This window comes from Erpetoichthys calabaricus, chromosome 1 (genome assembly GCF_900747795.2).
Source record: "Erpetoichthys calabaricus chromosome 1, fErpCal1.3, whole genome shotgun sequence".
In the NCBI taxonomy this organism is placed as follows: domain Eukaryota; kingdom Metazoa; phylum Chordata; class Cladistia; order Polypteriformes; family Polypteridae; genus Erpetoichthys; species Erpetoichthys calabaricus.
In genome coordinates, this window is record NC_041394.2 from 264,947,069 (window position 1) to 264,969,982 (window position 22,914).

Here is a 22,914-nt window from a genome sequence, read left to right on the forward strand (position 1 = left end):
ATCTCCGCTGCACCTCGCTCTCAGCCCCTCTGGATCACGCTTTGTCCTGTTGGGAGACCCTCCCTTCTTTTGAGGTGCTACAACAGTTTGGATACCCTTATGGGAAAAGGAGGGACCCCTGTGCTGTTTGCATTCCCCTCGACTGGAATAAGATTGCTACCATTTCTTGGGGAGGGGCGGTTTGGGTGCCGACACACACAAGCCAGCCCCTCCCCCACACCTCAGCTGTTCCTGCCCCTACGCCGTGATAGGTCCTCATTCCCCAATCTACTGTTGGACACACTGCTACTTGAGTCCGTTCACAGTCTTCCCGGCTCCGTTTGCTTGGGTTTCCTCATTGATTTACTGTAGCGGCACCACTTACCTGTACCGCCCTGTCTGCTTTGAGAAGACAGACCCCGAGGTGCCACAGATACTGGTCCACCTTCTCCAGTGGTGCCTTGGCTGTCTCCTCCAGTTCATCAATCGGCGTCTTGATTTTTCTGCTGATCTTCACCAATGCTTCGGCGGGTCTTAGAACTCTCTCAAGTTCCTGAAAAACAAACTTATTTATTTTGGGCAGTAATTGGGACAGACTTCCACAAGCCCTGTCCCCCGACTGAGAGTCAGCACACATGCACAGGAGAGGTGCTTCTCTGGAGTGGGCTGGAGGTTCACCATCCCTGCCCATGTTATTTTAATTACAGTATTCTGGTACACACCCTCCACCCTCTCACCTGCTTCACGGAGTGGCTCCTGGCCCTCCACTGCTCCCTCCTACATCGGGTCATTCCCTTCGAGATACAACTCCAGGCGCTCTTTCACCGACTGTGGTTCTTCTCCAAACAGTGGGCCCTTGTCTTCCTCAGACCTCGCCCCATTGTCATCTCCGGAATCAGTACCCTCTGGCCAGTAAATAAGCCCACAGATGGTCTCCCCCTACAAGGTAGGCACCCAGAACAGCGCAACTCCACTCCCAGGGTAAACTCTCCCTGGGTCCGTTACCTACCTCTTGGATTCCATCTCCCAGAGGCAGCTTCCTTTGCCTGGCCACTCCTTCTGGCATGCCGGTCCCTTTGCTGACGACGGGCTTCTTCGGGTTGCCCGCTGTCCTCTGGCTGCACCTGGCCTTCTTTCTTCCCACTGGGGAAAAGCAGTGTTTCCGCAGGCCTTTGGCGGTTTCAATGGGTGAGCCATTTGTTGCGGTGTGTGTGTATGTGTGTGTGTGTCTCGCTCTGCTGTTCTTTTGGGCTCTCCACAAAAAAGTTTTTTTAAATTGGGTCCCCTGCCAGCTACCAGGCAGGCGGTCCCATCTGGGTTGCCATTGTGGAAGAATCAGCCCAACTACAGACAGAGACACAGACCCACAATGTCCAGAACACACACTTTAATTTTTGTTTTTTCTGCGCACACAATACACAGTGTATTAATCACCTCCATAAACTCACAGTTCTTTTTTCTTCTATTATCTTTCTCCTTATTCTTCTCTCACCTCCACTCCTCTCCTCGCAGGATCTGTCCTCTGCCTCCCGACTCCGGCTCCTTGAATGGAGAAAGGCGGCCCCTTTTATGTTACACCTGGATGTGCTCCAGGTACACCCTGATGAATTTTCTGCAGCATTCCAGGTGCACTTGGATTCTCTTCTGGCAGCACTTCCTGGTGTGGTGGAAGTGCTGCAGTCCAGAGCCCTGAGATTTTCCAGGAGCCCCCAGGCAGTGGCCACGGGCCCCCACAGTGTTGAGCTTCCATGCTTCAAGCCTGTGACCTCAATGTAATGTACGGTGGCTGCCCTATTGCATCCTGAGGGAGATATTGCCTCTCTTCTGGCCCTTCCATTCTCCCAGCCATCCGCCACTATATATATTTATATATATTCAGTATATATATATATAATAAAAAGAAATCTCCTGTGCTGGACAGCAAAAAGCAAGTCTACGATACGTGATCTTCTCGTAAGACATTTTAAAGACCCGCGAGACCAAAGACACGCCCTACTTACAATCTATCAAATAGGACAATAGGCAGCAAAACATTCAGTCTTGTGAAGGATTTGAGCACACACAGATCCAGGGCTGAAAGCGCATATAAAGCGTATAAGGTACGTTATAAATAAAATGTCGACATCTAAGCGAAGAAGAAAGCAGCGCGGAGAAAAGAGACTCAAATGCGTTGGACAGAAATAAGAGCAAAAAAGAATAATCGAGGTGCAAATTCAGAAAATAAGGAAAGCAATTATCAGCCCGGAACAAGTGGAACTGAAAAAAAAGCACGTCCAATTCAGCTCAGAATTAAAAGACAATGAGTAAAAGAAAGTAGAACTTCATAAAGACGTTTACAAACGTTGACGCTAAACACATGCAGAGCAGGTTAGATACTATGAAACCAGTGAAATTAGAAAGGGTCAAAAAAAAAAAAAAACGGCGCTATACACATGTGGAGAAAGTTAAAGGATATGAAAGTAGGAAAATTAGAAAATATAAAAAAAGAAAGTAAAGATCGCAGTAGCGCAAACAAAAAAACTGCCTCATTTAACTATGCACCAGTCTAACTTTGGTTTTGCACAATAATTACTACACTATTGCACCTTAATACTTAATTCTACTTTATTCACATAATTGTACTTAATTATTAAGTTCTACTATACTGTTACATTTCAATCTATGACTTTTTGTTAATCTAACTGATATTCTTCTAACTTTGCACAGTTTTTGATAAACAGATCAGGATGCATTTCACTGCGTGTTGTCCTGTATAACTATGCATGTGACAAATAAAGAATCTTGAGAATTTCAAAAACGGAGTTCACTGCACATGCATTTATTGGTTACTTTGTTCATATATATATATATATATATATATATATATATATATATTTATCTGTCTGCTTATTTAAAAAGCTACATTTACCCCAGGAGTCAAAAATGTTCTGTCTAGCCCTTGTACAAAAACCTAGACAAAAGCTGGGGTATCACCTTGGTAACCCCATGTACTTTTGGAACTGTGAGAGGAAAATAGCACGACTTTACAGACAGGAGTCCAATGCAGAACTCTACTTACTTTTTTATTTTGTAAAAAAAAATTATTAACTGCTGATGATGTAGATCATTTTGTCTGTGCTGAAATTCCAAACAGAGAAACCTGTCCTGACCTCGTTAAAAAGATTCAGCATGTTGGGACTCACAAGATTACAAATATTGTTTTTACAGAAGTTATGAAATAAAAGTGAAACTAATGAAATAGCAACAATTCAAAGAAAAAAAAAATCTTAAAAGTGTGTATCCGGAAAACCAAACAAGGGGGTTGGCGAGCAAAGCGAGCAGGGGGCAAAGCCCCCTAGTATATATATATATATATATATATATGTTGTAAATGTGTTGACGCTTGAGGGCGCTGTTGCCCCATAAAACCCAAGAGACAGATGCAGACAGTGGTTTAAAAGCACCAAGAAGTAATTTCATTTTCTTCAATATAGTTCCTCTAAAGCACCACATTCATCACAATATACAAATAATCAATAATACAATTCTTTTCCTCCTCTCCTCCCAGCAGCTCTGTCACACTCCCTCCCAAGTCCTTGACCTGGAAGTGCTCCTGTCCTTCTGTCCATGTGATTCAATAGCACTTCCGGGTCAGATGAAGACATATTTTTCTTCAGCCCAGAAGTACTTCTGTTCTTCTGTCCCCGTGACTTGGGAATACTTCCGAGCTATAGGGAAAATAAAAATCCCCGCGTCTCCCTGCAGCGTCACACGGTGGCACTCACGGCACCCAGCAGGGCTGTGAAGCCAAACTCCATCTCCCATGGTGCCCTGCGGGAATCCAGGGCATCTCTATGCTGCAGGGGAGATGCGATCTAGAGTCCTAGGTGTGTCGGCCGGGATGAGCTGCCGGCCGTCTATCACAATATATATATAAATATATATATATAGACGCACGCACATAGTATAAAAAGTATATTTCTACCACCAGAACTGGGCTAGCTAGAATCTATCTTAACTGCACCAGGTGTAAGACAGGAAATAACTCCACAATGATACACTAACATAGCAGACCATGATTACTCATAAAGAGCAAATTTAGAGATGCCAATTAATTTAATATACACATATTTTCAAATATTGAAAAGTAGCTGAAGCATAAACTCCACTGAGGCAGCAATTCAGACAGGAATCAAACCCAATTTCCCAGAACTGTGAATAGAGTAGAAGAATTAGAGAAATTTTTCATTTGATCAGTTTGGAAACCCTTTGACAAATATTTGTTTGAAGAAGTGTATTATGATGCAGCTTAGAATATTCAAAATACTACAGACAATCCACATAATAATACTGATCAATCCACAGTTAAACAAAAGAACTGAATCCTTGTAATTGTCATGAAATATAGTTCACTGGGAGAGAAGGCTTTTTAAGATGATAATTTTTAGAAGGATGAGTTGGCTGGATACAAAATACAGCAAGCTGTGAGACAGATCAACATTTGCCAATTGATTATTTTCAAAAGGTCAAAATGTTGTGCAGTGGTGAGTGCAACTGCTTCAAAGCTCCAAGGCCTTGGGCTGGCCATTTTTATAAATACAGTTTACACATTAGCCATATCTGACCTTTCTTCTGTCCTCTGGTTTCTTCCCATACTCCAAGCACATGCATATTATGTTAAGTGCTGACTTTAAACAGGCCTTTCGTGAGTGTGTTTTGGCATGAACTGGCATTCCTTCTTTGTACCTGATGCTAAAAGCCGGAGTCCCTATGTTCCTATAATGAAATAAGTGAGTTCGGCAAATGGTTGGAATATTTAAGGTTACAGAAAAAAAAAATGTTCACAAAAGTAGGCCAATTCTGTTGTAAAGATATTAATGACAGAGTATATTGGATATGTTTAAAAAAAAAAAGGATACATTTTCTATTTTTACGCCTTTTTCAAAAGGAGGCTTTGGATTCTGTACATTCTTACATATTTCTCAGGGTTATCTGTAAAGGATTTTGCAAGAAAGTCACTTTATCAAAATTTACCCAGAGTGTTACTTGACTTGGTGGAATGAAACCATGTAGAAAGCACTGATCCATGACAAAATTGGTGTTAGTTCCACTTACTCTCAGTCTTTTTTGCTGAAAGTGTGAATCATTTTTTTCTTTGAGGAAAATACATTTTAAGGACAGAATACATTTTATATTGTGAATACTGGCTGAAGCATAGAAATAATGTTGCACCCATTTAAATGCCATTAAGCTAAAATGTTTTTGTTGAAAAATATCCATCCATCCACAAAATATATGCAATTCTATTCAACTGCCTTATATCGGGCATTCTTCTCAAAAACCATTGTTCAAACAATCGTATTTCCTCATTCTACACTCATGTATTTAGTCAGCACACTCTGTACTCTGTAATGTTATGCTGATGCTGGAGCTTATCCTAGCAGTAAATACCATAAGGCAGAGAAACAGGCTTGGATCTAGAGATCAATGATATTTATATTCATGCACATACTCTCATTTGATAGATAGATAGATAGATAGATAGATAGATAGATAGATAGATAGATAGATAGATAGATAGATAGATAGATAGATAGATAGATAGATAGATAGATAGATAGATAGATAGATAGATAGATAGATAGATAGAAAAAACCTTATTTGCTTTTTACAGAAGCTCTTAATATAAATAAAGACATATCTATATAAATATATAAACACACAATATGATCTGAACATGCAGCAGAAAGAGTAAAAAGGAAGAAAAGTTAAAAAAAAAATTTCTTGGCTGTCACAGTCACAGAAAGAAATTATACAGGCGTATTGCTGTTGGTACACACTACAGGTCAAAAGTTTTACAACACCTCAATTTTTTCGGTTTGTCTTCAAATTTATTTACTTGAAATGCAATGAATGACCTAAAATGGTGAAAACATAAGCAGTAAATTCCAGAGGTTTAAATTTAAACTTTAGGTTAGCAAAAACTGAAAAAAAGTAAGTTTCAGAATATTACAAATGGGCCTTCTTCAGGGAACAACTTAAAAGTTGTCACACGCGCGAGCTTAGGAGGCAGTCAACAAGCCCGGAGGTGAGTGAAATATTATGAGACTAGGGGTTGATATATCTCTCTCATCAGACAAAAAGAAGAAATATAAAGTACCTCCAGTACTTCTGGGTTCCCAAAATGGCATCCAATCGTCACTTCCTTCCTGGCGATATAACTTCAGCGAGCATTGGTCCAAACGTGCTTTGTTCCCTGGTGGCTTTGGACAGGTTATACCGCGTGATGATAGGTACGTGCTCCTGCAAAGTGATTGTGAGCAACTGAGCTTCATAAATTCTGACACTAGTGATGAGGAGTTCTTGGGGTTTCCATAAAACTAGAAGAATGCTTGAACCTTAAAGTCTCTCCTTATTTGTTAATGACAGTGATGATGTTTCTTAATACCGCTGTTGAATTTACATGGTTGAAATATTATTCTGCTATATTTTATTAAACATATTAGTGCACCATTTGGTTCAGAATATTTTTTTTCTTGTTTTCCTCCTCTAAACCTAGGTGCGTCTAATGGTCAGGTGCGTCTTATGGTGCAAAAAATATGGTAAATACAGAGGGTGCACTGCAAGGTGCAAGCCACTCATAAGCCTCAAGAATAGAAAGGCTAGATTGGACTTTGCTAAAGAACTTCTAAAAAAGCCAGCACAGTTCTGGAAAAACATTCTTTGGACAGATGAAACCAAGATCAACCTCTACCAGAATGGTGGCAAGAAAAAAATATGGAGAAGGTGTGGAACAGCTCATTATCCAAAGCATACCACATCATCATATAAAACACGGTGGAGGCAGTGTGATGGCTTGGGCATGCATGGCTGCCAGTGGCACTGGGTCACTAGTGTTTATTGATGATGTGACACAGGACAGAAGCAGCCAAATGAATTCTGAGGTGTTCAGAGACATACTGTCTGCTCAAATCCAGCTAAATGCAGTCAAATTGATTGGGTGGTGTTTCATGATACAGATGGACAATGACCCAAAACATACAGCCAAAGCAACCCAGGAGTTTATTAAACAAAAGAAGTGGAAAATTCTTGAATGGCCAAGTCAGTCACCTGATCTTAACCCAATTGAGCATGCATTTCACTTGTTGAAGACTAAACTTCAAACAGAAAGGCCCACAAACAAACAGCAACTGAAAGCCACTGCAGTAAAGGCCTGGCAGATCATTAAAAAGGAGTAAACCCAGCATCTGGTGATGTCCATGAGTTCAAGACTTCAGGCTATCATTGCCAGCAAAGGGTTTTCAACCAAGTATTAGAAATGAACATTTTATTTCCAGTTATTTAATTTGTCCAATTACTTTTGAGCCCCTGAAATGAAGTGATTGTGTTAAAAAAATGCTTTAGTTGCCTCACATTTTTATGCAATCGTTTTGTTCACCCCACTGAATTAAAGCTTTGGAGTCGTATTTTCATCACATAGTTTACAACCTACAGATGTTCTGCAGCAGCTGAAGTAAATTAACCCTTACAAGTTGAATCAAACAATTTGCACAGGTGTCCCAACTTTTGTTGATTACTTAAAACTACTCTGTACAGACTGTGCTACTACAGCTTCTGCATCCTAGAAATTTATACATTCCAGTAATGGCAAGAAAACAGCAATTAACAAATGAAATGACACAGAGCATTATTACCCTTAGAAGTGTAGGCTGTTCATTTAGAGAAATTGGAAAAAAATTATTCAAAGTGTCATTGAGTACGGTGTCCTACACAATCCAAAGGTAATTTGTAACTGGAAAAAACTGTTATAGGAAGAGATTGACGCAAAGTCACAACCCAATAAGAAGATATCTGAGGGTCCCCAGCATGCCTCACAGCACAACAGCTTTAAGCACAGAATCAGAATCACTTTATTGCTAGCATTTGAAACATACCAGAATTGACTTTGGTTAGGTGTAAAATGTGGAATACAAGACATTACCAAATCCAGACAACATAATTTCAACCCACCATTAACCTGACACTGTGCAAACCACTATACAAATGCAACAATTTCTTGAACAAAACATTTACAAACTAGTTAACTCAAATAAATAGAAAAACTATACAAAATAATATAGATATCAAATAGTACAAGTTCAGCAAGTATGAAGTATTTACGAATAAACAAATAGCACAGTAACCAATTATATGTTGCAGAAACAGGAAAGAGTAAATCTAATCTGAATAATTTGAGAAAAAAAACTACAGAGATGGTGTGTACTTCAGGTTGCAATAGACCTGAACCTCCTCTGTGATGGCAATTTAATGAACAGATGGCTTCTGGGGTGGGTGGAGTCAGCCGCAATCTTCCCTGCTCTCTTTTTCACTCTGGCAATGAACACATCTCTTAATATTGGGAGACAATAGCCAATGATTTTCTCAGATGAACAAATTACCCACTGCAACAGAGTCTTAAAAAGAGAGGAGAGAGAAGGAAACCAAACAGTGATGGAGTAGGTCACAATACTCTCAATGATGGCAGAGTAAAAATTTTAAAAAATATGCCTTGAATATGTCAAGCTTCTTAAGCTGGTGAAGGAAAAACAACCTCTTCCTGGCTTTCTTGATGATGGAGGTGATGTGCTTGTCCTATTTTATTTGCCATTAATTTGCAAAGGTGGACTGTTAGTGACTGTCCAGTCCTCATTTCCACTGTCTTAACAGCATCCAAGTTGTTACAAGAAAACCATTCTGCAAGTTGGCCCACCTCTCTTTGATAGAAAGACACTTCATTATATAAAATGAGACCCACTACGGTTGTGTCATCTGTAAACTCTAGGATTTTTACAGATTTGTCCGTGGATTGACAGTCATTTGTATAAAGCGAAAACAGGAGTGGTGAAAAAACACAGCCTTGTGGGAAGCCTATGCTACTTAACATTTAAACCGCCAGAACCTGCTATAGTCGGTAGCTAAGTACAGCTCTAACACCATCCTCAAGTTTGCTGATGATACCACTGTAATAGGTCTGATCAGCAAGGACGATGAGACAGCCTACAGTGAGGAGGTCAGACTCCTGTCAGAACAACAACCTCACCCTCAACGCTAGCAAAACTAAGAAGATGATTGTGGATTTCCGCAAACAGGCAACAGAGCACAGCCCCATCTACATCGGAGGTGAGGCTGTGGAGCAGGTCAGCAGCTTTAGGTTCCTCGGAGTCACCCTCACTGATGACCTTAAATGGTCAAGTTACACTGCTGCAGTAGTCAAGTAAGCCCAAAAACGCCTCTTCTTCCTCAGGAGACTGAGTAAAGCCCGGATGTACCCCACAACCCTGTGCAGATTCTACAAGTGTACTGTGGAATCCATCCTGACAGGATGCATCACATCCTTGTACAGCAACTGCTCAGTTCAGGACTACAGAGCTCTGCAGCGTGTGGTGAACACAGCACAGCAGATCACGGGCACATAGCTCCCTGCAATCCATGACATCCACACTACATGCTGTCTCTGGAAAGTGAACCGTATCAGGCGGGACCCCAGCCACCCTGCACTGCACTGGAAGCGACTAAAGTCCATTCGGATGTGCACCTCCAGGTTCAGGAACAGTTTCTACCCAACTGCAATCAGACTCATGAACAATCAGTAACCTTCTGTCACCTCCACTGCTACCTGCACATATACTTCTGGCACTCTCTCTATTTATTAATAGGATTCTGGTTTTATTTATTTACTTATTTATATTCATTTATTTATTGTGTGTGGGTTTTTTTTTGTCTATGTTCACTGTCTGCAGGGGCACATGCAAGCAAGCATTTCATTGTACATGGTACTTGTACTTGTACGCATGACAATAAAAAATTGAAATTGAAATTGAAATAGTCGGTTCCCAATGCAATTTGCCAGCACGCCGGAGCCGAGTATATTCGTCAATGTACATTCGTTGAACACTGCAACTGGCTATAGTCGGTTCCCAGTGAAATTTACCAGCATGCCAGAGCTGATCAGTCAGTGCCGTATATTTGTCGAGCAGCCAGCTCATGACTATTGCCGTCCTCTAGCAAATCAGCATCACTGTCCCTGGGATTCAGCCACTTCACTAGACTATCCTGCAAGCATCAGTGTTGGCCTCTGTGTGTTTGCGTGCAGCCAGTTCAATCGTAGTTGGTTCGGTGATTAACTGAATTTCATCAATGGCGGCAGATGCACCTTGTACATATAATAATAGATTGTTGCAGTAGTTTTTTTATAGTTTTTACAGTTCATTGTCTGAAATTATCAGTGTTGCAGTAATTGTGATGCTGAAAAAAATGTGTTCCATTAAATTTCACTTCTTCTTGGTGAATTGTGACATTTCCTTAAAAAGTGCAGCAAAAAATATTTGGTGTCCAAGGGTGCATTAACCCTCCAAGTATGTGGCAGTTTAAGGGTTAACATTGGATCTGACATATAAGAGACCACATACTGCTTCGTATCTGACAAGAAACTTATAATCCACCGGCAGACACCATAGGCTAGTTTACTCTGAAGCAAGACTGGAACAATGGTACTGAAGACTGATCAGAAATCCACAAACAAGGCCCTCACGTAGGTGTTAGGCAAGTCCAGGTGCTGAAGAATATGGTGGAGTGAAGTGTAAAGGAACATTGCATTTCTTGACAAACTTTTGCTGAATAACATACAAAAATGTTACTTTGCAAAAAGTAATTCACAATGAATGGTTAAGGATCATGAAAAAAGCACAGTGCATTGTGAAGTATCTGATCTAAAACATACAGTAGTATTATCGACTGATTCACTTGAATGCTTCAGTATATCCAGGGCCAGACATAGGAATTACATATTGTAAACAGTGTGATCATAACATCAAATTTTAATGATACCTAGCTTCTATTTAAATGGATTCTGAGACCAAAGCTAACCTATTAGTTTTACAAACATGAAGAACTTGAACTAATTTACTAATGTAAATAAGCGCCTACAACGCGTCACGGCTCAAAAACAAAGGAGCTCAACTAACGGAAATAAGAAATGAGGCAACACGCCCATAGGTAACGATACAGCCACACAAAAAAGAGGATTCAGCCCCCCGCCCCAGAGTGAAACGGGAAAAAGTACGGAGTCCACAAAGGTCCACCATACACAACATCATAGTACGGAAGGCGCGAGTTAGTACGAAAGCCGAAGGCGCCTACAACGCGTAATAAGAATAAACGAACACTCCGTTTTAAACGTACGTCATCCTCACACGTCCAAACTGTAATAAGAATAAACAAACTCTCCGTATTGAACGTACGTCATCCTCACACGTCCAAACTATACAGCATAAGTGAATCACATTACGGTGATGCAATATTAACAGTACAACCAGAGAAAACGCTCCGTATTAACAGTAAGTGCATTTATTCATATTACTAACGGTAAACAACGGAGAACTAATAGAGTCACGATCACGGCTCCAAAACTATACAGCTCCACTAACGGAGCTACAAAGACGAGCCCGCATGGACAAAAACAATAGACGTCGGCGCCTACAACGCGCGTCTGAAACCGCAAAAGCAAAACTGTCTCGGCTCCAAAACCAAACAGATTGACTAACGGAGCTACAAACACGAGCCCGCATGGACAGATACAATGAACGTAGACGCCTACAACGCGCGTCTCAAACCGTGGAAGCAAAGCAGGCACGGGTTCAAAACGACAGTGCTCGACTAATGAACGTTGGCGCCTACAACGCGCCTCTCAAACAGCGGAGTCAATAGATAAACGGCAAAGAAAGGAACGACAGACGGCCGCTAAACAATTCCGTCAATTAGCTGACAACGCATTCTGTAATGAGTCCACTATTAGTGAACATTCATTAGGATTAATGAATATACGTCCTTTGTTCGTCATCTACACCTTTACTCTCCAATATTTCTCATACATTCATCAATGTAGTTTGGGTTACCCAACACCGGGGGTAGGCGAGCGAAGCGAGCAGGGGGCAGAGCCCCCTTGTGAATGTAGAGAAAAGCCAAGCAAAATGACACCTTTTATTGGCTAACTAAAAAGATTACAATATGCAAGCTTTCGAGGCAACTCAGGCCCCTTCTTCAGGCAAGATGTAATACAGAGACTGGAGTTCCCTCTGTTTATATACATTGTTAAATTAACCCTAGCCTGAATGAATCTATTAATTTTTTACATTTAAAATTTCTCATTTAAAGATTTACCAGTGTTGTTTCTTGTCCTAGAGTGTGTATATAAACATAGGGAACTCCAGTCTCTGTATTACATCTTGCCTGAAGAAGGGGCCTGAGTTGCCTCGAAAGCTTGCATATTGTAATCTTTTTAGTTAGCCAATAAAAGGTGTCATTTTGCTTGGCTTTTCTTTATATTAACCCTCTAATAAATATAAAAGTACAGCATCAATTTATTGCATCAGCAAACATAAATCAGCAGCTAATTTAATGAAGTAAGACAAGTCATGGCATCTGCATTGGCGGACTCTCTCTTTTATTCTTTTTTGTATCTTAGATATACGATAGAATGCTAAGCAGGGACCGAGTAGGCTTTTGGTAATGAAACCCCAGAGGTTTTTTTTCTCCACTGGAGTGTTTTTTTCCCTCCCCACTGACCAAGTGACCCATAGTATAATTGATTTATTTGATTATTGCATTGCTTTGTTTCCATTATTGTACAGTATTTGTAAAGCACCTGTATTCCTTCCTGCTTACCCTCTACACAACAGACCAGTTTTTGGACGACTTCTTCTTGTGGTGCAGGGACAACAATAACCTGCAGCTCAACATGGGCAAAACAAAAGAGCTGGTGGTAGACTTCCAGTGTGTCATGAAGCCTCTGAGACCTGTCACCATTCAGAGGTAGAATGTGGAAATGATGCCAAACTACAAGTACCTGGGGGTTCACATAAACAATAAACTGGAATGTTCTGACAACACATTGGTGCTGTACAGGAAAGGCTCGCTAAGGAGACTCAGATTTTTTGATGTGTGCAGCAAGCTGCTGGAAATTTTCTATCACTCCATATTGGCCAGAGTGGTGTTCTACACTGCATTCTCCTGGGGAAGCAACATGAGCTCAAAACAAGCACGATACCTGAACAAATATATCAGGAAAGCCTGCTCTATCACAGTGTGAACCCTGGACATGCTTGAAGCTGTTGTGGAAAAGAGGATGATAGTAAAATTGGATGCCATCCTGGAATATCTCCTCCATCACCTCCAGGAGCACTTTTAGCCACAAGCTCATTCCACCATGGTGTGCTAAGAAGTGTCGCTGTGGGGCTTTTCTGTTCACTACTATCAGGCAAATCAATGCTTCCACCCAATATACTCATTAAGTTTACTTATATTTGTTTAATTTCTTATCAATTGATTGATTGGTATGCTGTATTATTTAGCTTGTTTTGTTTAAATTGCATATTTAATCCTCCATCTTGCAACAACTCAAATAACTGTTCATGTTCCTGAAATGAAAGCTAAGACAAGAAGGTGAACAGCAAATGGGTTTTGAATACAGTTTTTGAAGGGTCCATGGGTGGATTCACACAATCAAGTAACACAACAGGAGTTGTGTAGTGTTGGTAAACATTTATGCAGCTTGACAAAAATTCCTTCTTTTTATCATTGCTTCAACCATCTAGTGGTTGTTTTTGAAAATGAAAATACCATAAAATGAGCACTTAACAAATAAGACAACAACGACGTGGATGTGTTTTATGCAAGATGTGGCAAGGTGCAACAGAAATGCCCAAACAAAATGTGACATTCCTCCGGCTTCCATCATATGACTGCTGATTGATCATCCAAATGGGTTTCTCGCTTGCATTAATGTGCTGGTTGGGTAGCATTGGCAAAGTTCAATCTTTTTTGTTCAACTAAGTCCATTTTTTAGAGTTCTGATTTATGTCCCATTGCAAAAAACTGTTATTTTAGAAATTATATGATAAACATTCTTCACCAATAGCAGTTACTGATTCCAAGTTATATTCTCTACACATAAATTATGCTATGTTCTTATTTTTTTGCAATACAGGTATACTGATTTCTTGTAACAATATTGAGTATTCCTTGGTAATTCTTGGAAATAAAATAATGCAAACCTCTTTTTGCAATGGGTTCAATTAATTATTTAAAAGTCAAAGTCAATAAACAAGAGTAAACTGTATTTTCAAAAAAAACCAAGGGAATCACACAAAATAAGGTGCAATTGTTTAAAGGTAAGTCATAGTAATGCCGTGTATGCGCACATCATTTATATTAGGTGAGATGTAAAACCAGAAGTTAATTAATTGAGAAATCTTATTTATAGATCACTAAAATTACATGACATGACACTTCAATCATTGCTTAAGATGATTTTCCTGTAGTGATAATCATATTAAAGGGTCATCCAATGGTGAGTTGACTAGAGTGGTTTTCTACAGCGGCATAATATCTGTGTAACATTTACTTTACAATTAGGTTGACAATTCAGGTCCAACAAAAGATAGTCAGTGTGCATACATATGGACTTATAATGTTAATATGAAGAACATTTTATGGATTGCATGAAATGATTTGTTTCACCATGGAGTGGTGTGTGGACGCTGAAGTCGATGACAATGAGAGACAAAAACACCAATTTAAAATAAAAAGCAATTTCTTTATTCTTGGTGAGTTAAAGAGACTGCAACCCATGCCTCTGAAGAGACTGGAGCCCGCCCCAGCTCAGTGCCACTGGCTGGTCAGAACAGACAATCTGCAGTCTAAAATATAAATGGCAGTTCATTTTGAGGTTATATATAAATTATAGTAGTTTACTACTCCCTGAATTGGAACGTGTACATTGCTTCTTTCAGATAAAGAGGATATCAGAGCGCTCACAGTTTTAAGAAATAGGCTCAAATAATTTTAAGCAGGAATTCAGAAACTGTCACATTGACTTATAATATCACAGGGTGTTCTGTTAATATCAAGAGGTCAGCATTTTCTCATAAAAGAATGCAAGCCAGTCTTATATTCTGTGCATAAACTTAATTGCTTTTCTACCTAAATGAAGATTAAATCATATAGAAGTAAAAAATCATATAGCTCTCTGCAGCATGATTAATACAAAATACAGTCATTGGTATTTGTGAGTTAAATACTTATAATCATCTGCAGTGGGCTGGTGCCTGGCCCGGGGTTTGTTTCCTACCTTGCACACTGTGTTGGCTGGGATTGGCTCCAGCAGACCCATGTGACCCTGTAGTTAGGATATAGCAGGTTGGATAATGGATGGATGGATGGATACTTGTAATCATTACAGTTAATAATGTTTTCTCTTCCTCAGGTGGCTCTGAGGCTAGGGAACTGCACTGGCAATCAGAAGTTTACCAGTTTGAATCCCGTAAATGTCAATAGGTACTCTGCTCTGTTGGGCTCTTGAGCAAGGCCCTTAATCTGCAATTGCTGAGTGCTTTGAGTAGTGAGAAAAGTGCTATATAAATGCAAAGAATTATTATTATTATTAATTAATTATATCATGTTCAAAGGGTAGTTTTTCAGTATCATTTAAACAAACAGACAAACTCATTGGCTGTTGGATTATTAGAGCACCAATGCTTAGACTGCAGGTCTCTTAAACCAAGTATAACATTTTAAATTATTATCTTCGCTTGAACTATAACATAGACAGGCATAGTCGGCATATTTTGAGGACTTCCATTTGCTGTCTGATTCTGTGATATCCAATATATACCTTAACTATAAATCTTACAGACATGCACTTCATTTCTAAAAAAAAATCAATAAACTTGACTTTCAATGAGGAAAATTACTGAGAAGTGCCACTTGACCAACATGGAAGCTAGCATTATTTGGAATACAGACTTTGGAGTTCAGGTCAAGACTGAAAGGTTAATGTTCTACTACTGCATCTTGACCATTTTCATATAAGCTTTTCTGGCTCTTGTGACAACAGCTTTTATCTGTCTACAGCAAGTTCACCTGAAAACCGTGAGAGAAAGATAAAAAGCAATTGTGGGAGAATGTTTTATACTTCGGAACCTTCCTGAGTCATTGTGAAAAAATACCTTTTTAGTTCCCTTAAGCTCAACAAGCAACAATAGTATCAACAACTCGTTTCCCATGTTTCTTGTGCATGTACAACTATTTTAAGGCATACCTATAAAAATACTTACACTTCTGTTTGGAAACACATACAATATATTTTGTAAATACTGAAGCTGTTATGTAAGAACTTGTTATATGGTGTATTTGCTCTTAAGTGCATCCAAACTGTAGCCCATATTTTTCTTTCTGAAAAAGAAACACATAGACAAACTTGCTTGCCTAAAGCAACATACAGTGCCTCTACTGAACATTTCAATTACTGACATTAAGAGGAGAAGAATTTTTATTTTTATGCATTTTATCATAGATTTTAACATTTACTTTCTGCCTGTAACTATTTAATTCTACAGAGAATTCATTTCTACATTTTTGGCAAATAACTCAATTTCTGTTCAATATTAAAAACAACTTAAACTAGTATAAGGCTAGCTAGAAGTTACCAAGAGTGTGACTGTAACCAGTGATGTAAAATACAGGCAGCAACATCAAAAAAAGACCATATAAAGAGAACTTCCACAATTAAACAAAGCCCTAAAAGTGTCACTACATCTTGTCAGTTTGAAGAGTGTTCCAGAAAGAACCTACGATTTAAGAAAATGACATAACGTCACAAGGTAAACCATGGTAGACCAGGTAAACATGCTAATGCTAACAATGACTGACCCTCCAACTAGAGAGAGTGAGGCTAGAAGAGACAAGCAAAAAAGCCAGAAGGCCTCTGAGATGGTACGTGGCAACACTTCATCCCTAGATGTAGAGGGTGGGATAATGCTATGTATGGGTGTCAACAGACAGGAGAAGTGCTCCTTTCTTCTGTGGCAATTAGGGGGTAACATGCAGTTACTGAATTGGATGAGCGTGACTGGGTTGCCTCAGCGGGCACAGAGGAGGATACTTGAATGAACAAACTATTTAAGAGTTACAATGGGCCAAAGGGTACAGGGATAGAAATCAAACAGGATCAGCAAAGAAGGGTACCCTGGTCCCTAAAGCAGATGAACAGCTTTGTTCAGAAGTAATCCTTGAAGTGGTTTTAAAGTTTCAGAAAAGTCACGGGTTTAATTGAGTCAGTACTTGGTGGACATTTTAGGGTGTAGCTGCCTTTTAGAGAAAACAAAGGGCAAGTTATTGTGAGAGAGAAACAGACTGATATCAAGTGGTTGTTTCAATCCACTGAGTTGCGTTGTATTAAGCCATGAAGGTAAGCTCTTACCTGCAGAGTTTGTTTAATGTGATTCTGCTTTGTCCTCTCTCTGTCTCTCTCTGTCTCTCTCTCCCTATCTCTCTTGTGTACACTTAATTTAAAATTTTGCCACTTTGTTATTCAGGGCGTGGAGAGATGACAACATGGCATGTCTACTAAATGATCAATATTGCTGCCTGCTTGTAAATGACAATGAAGAAAATATTAAGTGTGCACTCAAGTTTCGTTTTTTTTTTTAATATCTGAAATGGAATACTCATGTAAATTATTTGCATTGCCTTCATGCACCTTCATTTTCCAATAGTGTCAGCTGAGTGAAGCCATAGGGACAGCATTTTGTAATTTATACATTGTCATTACTGTAAAGCTTTTCAAACTGCATCACAAAACATAATTCCAACTGAATTAATGGTATTTAAATTTTGTTTAAAAATCAGAAGTTCAGTTTTGCAAATTACAAATTTCTGGGTCATGAAAAGCTGGAACTTATGGTGGCAGCATCGATTTCACATCCAAATGCAATACTAAAAAGCATGACAAATTCATGATCAACAGACCAATTTAGATCCAACTTTGCACCCCATAAGAAACTGCAGTTTTCAAAGAAAGAATATACAAGAATATTACTTAGCTGAATGTAACTGAAAGGACAAATGACTAAATCATGACTAAATAAAACCCTCAAAGTTGCCTTGTGAGCCTTAGAAACGCTAGCTATTTCTTCTGAGAGGATGGCAACAGTAAGAAAATCAATTTACTCTTTTAGTCCACAGTGACTTTATGATGAATAATAGATTTTTTTTTATTTTATAAAATATCTACACAGCATTACCATATCGCAAACAGTTTTACAAATCAATCAACAATATTGTAATTAAAAAGAATCAATATATGCATCCTCTAAATCCTCAGATGCCTTCTCCTTTAGGATTTTCATGTAGGTTTAAAGCAATAACTATAATCCCGTGACCAATCCTGTGACCTATTGAACAGACTGATATTTTTTAATATAGTTAGAGCAACAGCATAACACACTGACAGAACAGTAATCAACATGGAATCAATTTTTTTTGCTTCTTCCTACAATATCCTTATGAAACACAAACACTGTAAAAACAAATTATCAGGCCTTTTTCTTTTGTTTGAGCTATAAAAAATTTGGTTGTTCTTTGATTACCAGAAATTGCTGAGGAACCTGAATATAAAGTTATATTATTTGTTACAGCTTTGTTACCAATCTGGACATGCTGAATATTTTTTTCTGGGGAGCTCACTGCTATGGTGCATATTCCAATGAATTTATCACTGGAACCTGCCTATTTTGATATAAAATAAAAAATAGGAACAACAAGACTTTAAAAGATTTTGCCTTTTACTTTGATATTGATAAAATAAAGCACTTCATAGTTAATATACTAAACAAACTGGTGGTCTACATTATTACAAGCTACTTGGATCTACAGTATAGAAAATAAAAAAGTCATGTATTGGCATGGATAGATATAAATTTAGTATGAACTTTTGTAAGCATTAAACTTAGCGTGAATTAGGTATATCAAGAAAATAGTTAAATAAAGGCATATGCCATATTTCTTTTTAATTGAGCTCAGAGAGAAACCACCAATATTTAGTAATTCAGAAAGACAGAGAAAAGGAAGAATGACGAACAGAAACTGCCCGAGATCAGAGAAGGGAGAGCACCTGTTGTTTGAAGGCTAGTAAGGAAATAAGGGAAGGGAGGTCAAGATGGTAAGAAATGATTAAATAAACTGTGATTTATGGCTTGTTCGGCACTCAGCTCAGTTTGGCCTAATTAGGTTGAGTCTGTGTGATTGTTTATTGCAATAAAATTAATTACTCTGTTTGCCTATCCTTAGACTCCTAGAGCCTTCTATCAAGGTGAGAATCTTCGGTGTATTTTACGCTTCCATGGATCATCAGAACAACAAACAATAAAGAAACTTAACAGTACGTGCACTCTAGGCGCAACACTGAAAAAATGTACAGCACAGTACACACAAATTTATAGCCTTTTTGATTTTTCAGGAATTACCTAATTGCCAGCCTGGTGAGTGAACTAATTTGAACTATATCACAAGTCAGAAAAAGCTCACAATTAAATATGTGTGTATACAATGTATGGGACAAAAATTTCTCAGAAATGACAAGTGAGTACTGGTGAGTGACGAGAGATGAATGAATAGTGAAATGTAAAAATTATACAGTACACGATGTGAAGTATTGTAATAGAAGTCTGCACACATAAAGGAAAATTTTGGTTAGGGCCCACTAAAAGTTTAACTTTTACTACTGATAGGAAGTACTTTGCCTACTGACAGACTACATCTAAGCAATGAGTTAGTTACCATGTATATCATTGGTACTGCATTTTGTGACTGATATGTTGTGGACTCAGAATAAGAGTAATTGCAGCCCTGTCAATTTTATTAGTGTTTTCAGTGAAGCTCATATCTCCATGTGACGCATAGGCCATCAAGGACAACTCTCAAGCAAGTTTGGCTCTGGGCTGGCTTTTCTATCTCTCTCCAGCTGGTGACATACTCTTCTAGTTCTGCTTCTGTGTCCCACTTCAAAAGCATCTCTTCATTTTTTTAACAGAATTACAGTCAAAGGCTTTCTGCCTGCACCCCCCTGTTTATCCACCATGCTTCCTAGGTACATAAATGAGTCCACTTCCTCAAGGGCATTATCTTACATTCTGAATGTTTTGCAAGTCTTGATGTTGATTCTCATGAACGTGGTTTTCTTCTTGGTGATTTTCAGTCCTCTCATGGTGGAAGTGGTTGCCAGATGATCTGCAAAGTTCAGGTCATCTAGTTTTTACTGCAACAAAAAATAATGGTGGATGAAGATAACAATAAAAGCTGTATTTAGTTTTAATATACAACATATATTTTTGTTAATATCATTACATTATAAGAAAATCTTTCAGAGAGTAACCTGTTCTGCCTTCCAGGTGGAAACACAGTTTGTTTCATTCATACATACAGCTTTTAATTTTGAACTATGTAACTTTTTTCTAATTCAATGATCATAAACCCAAGGGTTTGGAAAGTGAGCAGTAAGTCAGAGGTCCACTTTTTTTGGAAGATATCTTTTTGACAGAGGCATCCTTTGGCCCATGACTTCACTGTTCTTCCACATCTCTTGTTATTTCTAACATAGTGCCTTTCATTTCTTCTGTATCGTCTGTATTCAGGCAATGACAGCAAGAGCTTAACAACTGAAATAACACATTGTTCGGAAAAAATGTTACAGACCCTATGATTAGCCTGTAAAATAAGCTAAATTGCAGATCTAAGTAGAGCTTTCAAGAGTTGACATTGAGCAATCAGTACAGGTAGCCGCCTGTTTAAACTAACCCCCAATGGATAAAAACACCAAAGCACTACAAACAAAACAAAGAAAACAGAAAAAAACAAGCTTAAAAATGAGTCAGGAGCAGAAAAAGAAATGGTGCTGAAAATTCAAAGAAATAATATGTACAAGTGCTAGTAAAGTCACAAAAGTTACAAAGAAAAATAATGTCAAAATGAAAGTGTTTTGTGTTTTACAAGAATATCAGGAAGCCAATCATATTACCATACTTTTCAGGTCGGATTTTAAAGAGGGGCAGATTGGCTGCCAAGACCACTTCACCACGGCCCGACCATTCTAATAACCATGCCCACCAAAGAATATAGCCATGGTCAGAGAAGTCATAACGTTGCCACCACCTTGAAATTTCAGCAACAACGTTAAATTATCAGTCTAATAATACAAAATGAAATGTAAAATAGTAAACAAAATCAACATCAAATAGTGGATGCACAAATCTATCATTTTAATTATTCTATTCATTTGTTTACACTATGACTTCCAGGGGTTATGCAGTAGCAGTTTAATCACTGGTATGACATGTAATTTGTTGTTATGGACATACATGCGTGCACTGGCATGGAATGTCACAGCAGTTATTTCTCCATACATGCAATATTGTGTACATTTATCACTTGTTTTAGTAAGGAAATACTTTTTAAGAAGTAATTTAAGTACAAATCTGGGATACTGAATCTGGATTTTCTCGTTTGCCTTTTTGTTTTACCTACTTGCTGTAAGTGACTCTGTGTTGGTTTTGCATTGTTATTTATGTTGTCTTCTTCTTTAATTCAATTTTCAAACCATATGATTGTACAAATGAGATGACTATTAGTTTCATTTTAACCAAGACTGAAGTTGATCATATAATGAGTCCAACCACAAATTACTACCTCTCCAAAATACTACTCTCCTCCCTCATTGTAGTCAATTGCTGTAAGTTACTTATCGTAACTTACTGGCTTCACTATTGCATTGTAATTGGATAGTGTGATAATGATCATGTCCAATAATAATTTTCGATAAATTTCACCATTAACATTACTATCAAATGTTCTTCAAACCTTGGCCTCAGCAGCTCAGTATGAGACAAATCCAGATATCTATAGACACATTTGTACAGCAGGTCTAATTATGCTTTTCTGAATATTATTGATATTCTAATTATGTCATTAATGTAGTCTAATTACATAAAAGTCTAATTACTCTAAAACTTTAAATCATATATGAGAAAAAACAACAAGAAATAAAAAGTGCCATTCTGGAATTTTGCCATGAATTCATATTTTCATTTAAAATTTAAATTACTTGTATATGTCTATTTAAAGCAAAGCATCACTCCAAAGTGTTCTTTAAATGTATGAAGTCTCCTGTGTGCTCATGCTGATACATAAAATTAAAATACATTAATATCAATATTTAAGCATTATTAATATGTATGTTACAGGGCATGCACTCCCTGTTCCCAATTTGCATTGAAATTTGGGGAAAACTGGAATAACCATAGAAAAAATATAAAGAAATGTAGAGAACATGCAAACCTTACTCAGACAGCAGCACTAACCACAGCACAACGATGCAGCAGATGTAGGCCTACACTTAGGCACAACACGATAAATCAATAAATGAACTAACTTATTACCCTTTCTGTTCTCCTTTCTCTTTCCAGCTCTTCTTTTTCTCCACACACTCATAATTCAGCTGGAGCCATGACACCATGTCATTCATTATTTAAAAATAAAAATGTATAATATCATTTTAATATTTATGACTCTAATTGGATGCAGCTTGTATTTAAAATATGAATGGATGCATCAATAGATAATATAGAGATTTTAAAAGATATGCGAAAATGTTGTTAATGTTTAGAGTTGCATTACAGATTCCGAAAAATGAATGAACATTTTCATAATATGTTACATTTGATTGGATTTATACAGTATAAGTGCTGTTTCAAAGTATTGCTATTAAAAAAGTAAAGCTGATTTTCCATGATGAGCATTAAACTGTTTTTACACTTTTGTTTTATTCTCATAAAAAGTCTTCTTTAGTTTATTTGACGTAATAATAATTTTATTTGTCTAAATATTATTGTTTATAATATCTTTCATTAATAATGAGAGTCTGTTGAACTGTATTGCTTTTTTGATGACATTCATTTTAAAAATGCTAAATCACCTGAATCACAATGATATGTGGATCAAAACGTGTACCACCACTTTGGCACAGCTAGGAAAAACACTGTGTGTCACTGTCTACTGGGTTAAAAAGTTCCATAAATCCTAGATAAG